This window comes from Chrysochloris asiatica, unplaced genomic scaffold (genome assembly GCF_000296735.1).
Source record: "Chrysochloris asiatica unplaced genomic scaffold, ChrAsi1.0 scaffold00199, whole genome shotgun sequence".
NCBI lineage: Eukaryota > Metazoa > Chordata > Mammalia > Afrosoricida > Chrysochloridae > Chrysochloris > Chrysochloris asiatica.
Genome location: NW_006408717.1, coordinates 4,483,280 through 4,488,500, shown reverse-complemented (window position 1 = coordinate 4,488,500; position 5,221 = coordinate 4,483,280). Strand labels below are relative to the sequence as shown.

Below are 5,221 nucleotides of genomic sequence, written 5' to 3'. Positions count from 1 at the left end.
TGGGTCGGAACCGACTCTACGGCACTTAACAACAACAACAATGGTTAATAATTGTGAGCATTTCTTCATATGTTTGTTGGCTACCTGAATATCTTTCTTGGTGAGGTTCTATTCATGTTTGTGCCCATATTTTTTTTCAAGGTTCTATTAGGCAACTTAAATGACTAAGAAAGTGCAAATGCAGACTCCTGGGTAAATCTGATTTGCCAAGCTAGGTCAAGCTTGTTTATTACATACATTCTGCATTCTAAGAACTAATAACATCATATGGTAAACATTAAGCATACAGAGTTTAAGTTCAAGGCCACATAATATTGTTGATTGTCTCTTTTGTGGTGTGTCTTTGGTTGGCCAAGATCAACTAGTAGTGTAAAAAAGCATAAGTTATATAATTATTATATAAAAAGGAAAATAAAAACATTGACTTGGATACTTCATTTTGTCAAATGCACAGTGTTCTCGACTCGAAAAGGAAAACTGGAGCCCACCTAACCCAAATGCCTATGTGATTTCTGATTGTAGTCACCAAGGCTGCCTCTTGCCTTACCCTGGTGGAGAACAGAGCCCCATGGAATCAGGAGGTCCTGGATATATCTTTTAAATATTAGACAATTCCAGTTAAAACTTTTTCTTTCTTTTTTTGACAAACACACATAGAAAGAGGTGCATACTTTTTGTTTCTGAATTCTACTACATCGTCCCTTCCTCCATTACTGCATCTTCCCTTACCTTATAACACTGGTCGCATTGAACCTCAAATCTCCATGACTCATTCTCTAGTCCTATATTGTCCTAAGTCCAGTCTTTACTGCTCAAGAAGTTTTCTTCCCGTTCTTGCCGTTGTCTCTGCTTCCTCCTCCTCTTTCTCCAGCCTTCTTCTACATTACACATACACTCACTGTCCACATTCTAGGTCCCACCATTTGACTCACAGCTCATGTAATACTGTAAAAGAGTTGGAAATTTTGGTTCATCTTCCCAGCTTGAGAGAGCCAAGAGCTCTCCATCAAATGGAAAAAATCAGATTTCAGGCAACACAGCAAGTGCCAGTGAGTTCTACATCAACATTCTTTGATGCGCCACAGTCTCTCTCTTCTGCTTTTTTTTTTTTTCTTCTGATATGTTCCTATTTTTAAATACAGGTAGTTTTCCTTTAAAATGGCATTATAAATGGTAATGTTAAGTCAAAACTGTGTGATCTCTATTGCTTTAATTCAATCCCAGTTTGCATTAGTGGGATTCCAACTGCTACTCTAAAGTTTACACATGTCTTAACACCATTTTCTTTCGCACTTTGTCCTTATGACATCTTGCTTCTACTTACAATGTCTTTTACAAGGTTGGTCCATGGATGTTATGTCCATGTACATTATTATACTCTTCAGCACTTTCGTTATTTCTGTAGTACTACTTTAGTAATTCCCACTCTTTAAGAGTCCTTAGGATTTCTTCTCTTGAGTCCGTCTCCAGCCCCAGTCAACCTTTCCATTCTTTTTGAGGCACTTTGATTCATGTTCTCTGATAAAGCTTATGGCAATTCATTGGCGATTATATGGTATTGGGAAAGGTCTCCAACAGGTCTTTAGTGGTAAGTGCCCAGGTGAGAAGGCATATGGCTATGGCTGGCTGGGAACCTAGTGTTAAGATACACACCTCCAGTTGGTGAATTCCAGTAGGGGTTGGGGACAGCAAAACAAAAAAAAACAAGATGTCACTGGTAGAGCTGCGGGTGGGGAGCCACAAAGTTCATCTTCTGTGGATGGGTGTGATAGGAGCCCATGTAACTGAGGTCTGAGGAGTACTTGTACAGAGATGATTCTGGAGAGTGGGGCTGGAGAGCCTAGGCAATTCCATGGAAGTTGAACTTGTATGCATAGCACTTCCCATGGACTTTGGTCATGATGTTTTTGTCGTAGTAGTAATGAGGGCACAGCTGAGTTTATCATAGTTCATATTGGGTTTGCTTTTCCTTTCTCCCCAACATTGGGGTCTATCATCTTGAACTCCCAATTGGTGCCTTCCCAGGTGATGCAGTTGGAGTTTGAGATGTCTGGCAGGAGTTCCAGGAGGAAATGCCAAAGCTGGATCTGTCTACTTCCTGGATTTGCGAGGCAGCTTCTTGTTGGTCCAAGAATCTGTTAGGGATCTAACTGAGGATGCTGGTCTTCAAGTTTTGAGCACTGTGGAAGGCGATGGCTGAGCACCTTTCAATTGGGATGTGGGATGGCCATGACCAGTCCAGGCTGACCTCCTGGGTGGTTCATAAGGTAAATCTGTGTTTCTAGCATGCATATACCTCAGAGAGTTTTGTAAGGCCTTATCCACATCATCTGAAGTCAAATGTGGAAGAGGAGGATCTCTGAGTTAGCAGAGATGGGAGAGAAGGATGTCAGCATTGTAGCTCGAGGTGAGCCTTTGAAAATCGTCTTTGGTCGTCTTGCACAGTTCTTTCCCGTTGATATTATGGAACAGTAAGATGTCCACGTCTAAGCTGTATTCTTTCACTGCCCACACCAGCCACATGGTCGTACACCATAGTATAGGATCTGCCGGGACGATAACTCTGCACTCGTTTGTGGTTATGTTTGGAGGTAAAATGTACTTTTCCTTGACGTAGCTGCCGTAGTTCATCCCCACAGTGTCTGGGCTGCCCACCATCTTCCTGCCTTTTGCCACACTGCATTCATCAGGGGAGTCCCTTGAGCCATTCACCAGGTTGGGGTCACATTCCAACTTGATGGTGACCCTGGCTGGGGTTGCAGGAACTCATCTTGGAGGTCTGTCCATAGTCGTTGGATAAGGACGTGGTCATCTGGGTGAGGTGTTCCATAGGCACACTCAACGACTGGTCCTCACTCACGACTGATAATGCTTCCTTGATATATGCTGCTGGATCCGGGACGATCTGAAGCATGTCCTTTAATCAGCCAACTCATCTACCAGCCATTCAGAACCCAAGACAGCTTTAATTGCTCTTAGTTCTTTCTACCATCTGTTTTCTCTGTGAGGCATTGGTCTTGCATTTGGTCAACAGTGCTTTTCTTGGGTCTCCAAAGATCTTGGGAAAATCTTGACTTCGTTTTGCTTCCCAGGCTCCCTATGTTTCATTAGAAAGGTGTAGGAATCTCTAAATCAACACCTACGAGGTAGAGCTTAGGAAATAGTAGACAGCACTGACATTTATTCAACATGACAATGTCTTCCAACTGCTCCATATCGTATGACCAAGGCCAACATGCTATCGTTTTTCAAGAGAGAAGAGTGCTGCCATCGTAGAGGGCATGTTGCGCACGTGTGTCCATTCGTGTCCTGGCCCGCGTGTTCTCCTGTCTGTGCGCGCCTACAACGGCGGGCTGCGCTGACTCACTTCCGCAGGACCGCTCAGCCTATGGTGTGGGCGCCGGACTCCTTGTGTCCATTTTTCAAATGGAGTTTTTTATCTTTTTTTTGTAGAGGTGTTGTAGTTTTCTATAAATTTTAGAGATTAGTTCTTTGTCTGATAAGTGGTTGTAAAAAAGTTTTTCCCAGACTGTGTGGTCCTTTGAACTCTTTTGGCAAAATCTTTTAATACACCTAAGTGTCTAATTTTTAGGAGGTCCCAGTCATCTATTTTGTCTTCTACTGTTTATGTGTTTGACAGTATGTTTATGTTATGTATTAGGACCCCTAAGTTTGCGTGTAATTTTTCATTGATGATCTTTATAGTTACAGGTTTTATAATTAGGTCTTTAATAGACATTGAATTTGGTTTTGCATATGGTGTGAGATATGGGCATTGTTTCATTCTTCAGCAAATGGATTTCCAGTTTTGTCAGCATCATTTGTTGACATGTTTTGATGCTTTGTCAAAGATCAGTTGACTACATGTGGCTGGATTTACTTCTGAGTTCTCAATACTGTTCCATTGATCTATCTGTCTTTCATTGTACCAGTATCAGGTTGTTTTGACCACTGTGGCTGTGTAGTAAATTTTGAGATCAAGGAAAGACAGGCCTCCAACTTTGTTTCTTTCTATATGGTGCTTTGCTTATCTGAAATCCCTTTCCTTTCAATATAAAGTCAGTGATCACTTTTTCCATCTCTTTAAAAAATTATGTTGGAATCTTTGGGTAGTATTGGCATTTTCATAATGTTGTGTCTTCTTATCCATGAGCATGGTAGACACTTTCATTTTTGAAAGTCTCTTTTGGTTTCTTGTAGTAGTGTTTTGTAGTTTTATTTGCATAAGTATTTTGTTTCACTGAATAGATTTATTCTTAAATACTTTATCTTTTGGGTGGCTAGTGCAAAGGTATTATTTTCCTAATTTCCTTTTTCAGCTGTTTTTGTTAGTATAGAGGAATCCAACTGATTTTTGTATATTGATCTTATACCTTGTCAGTTTGCTGAATGTTTCAATGAGTTCTGATAATTTACTGAGTCTTTGGGATTTTCTATGTATAAGATCAAGATCATATCATCTCTAAATATTGTATTTGTTATGTTGATGAATTGGTTCCCATTCATAGCAACTATATGTATAACAGAATGAAACACTCCCCAATCCTGCGCCATACTCACAATTGTTATGCTTGAGCACATTGCTGCTGCTACTGGGCAAATACATCTCAATGGGGAACTTCCTCTTTTTCATTGACCATCCACTTTACCAAGCATTATGTCCTTCTCTAGGGACTTGTCACTCCTGATACTATGTCCGAAGTATGAAAGATGAAGTCTCGCTTCCAAGGAAGATTCTAGCTCTACTTCTTCCAACACAGATTTGTTTGTTCTTCTGTCAGTCCATAGTACTTTTAATACTCTTCTCCAACAACATAACTCAAATGCATCAATTCTTCTACAGTCTTACATATTCATTGTCCAACAAACATAGAAAGCTATTGAAAATACCATGGCTTGGATCTGTCTCACCTTAGTCCTCAAACAGACATCCTGGCTCTTGAATACTTTAAAGAGGTTTTGTGCAGCAGATTTTTTCTAATATGTCCTTTGATTTAATTACTGATACTCCATGAGTATTGATAGTGGATCAAAGCAAACTGAAAGATTTGATGATTTGAATCTTTCCTCTAATTATCATGATGTTATTTATTGGCCCAGTGGTGAGGATTTTTAATTAATTAATTTATTTATTTTACACTGGGGTGGAACTCATGCTGAAGGCTTTGGTCTTTGACTTTTATCAATAAGTATTTTAAATCCTCTTTGCTTTCAGCAAGCA

The 5,221-nt window shown here is 40.1% G+C and overlaps 1 pseudogene; it reads right to left on the bottom strand.

The window, feature by feature from the left end:
* Positions 1-1,582: 1,582 nt before the first annotated feature.
* On the bottom strand, positions 1,583-2,914 carry LOC102824528 (annotated as a pseudogene).
* Positions 2,915-5,221: the final 2,307 nt, after the last annotated feature.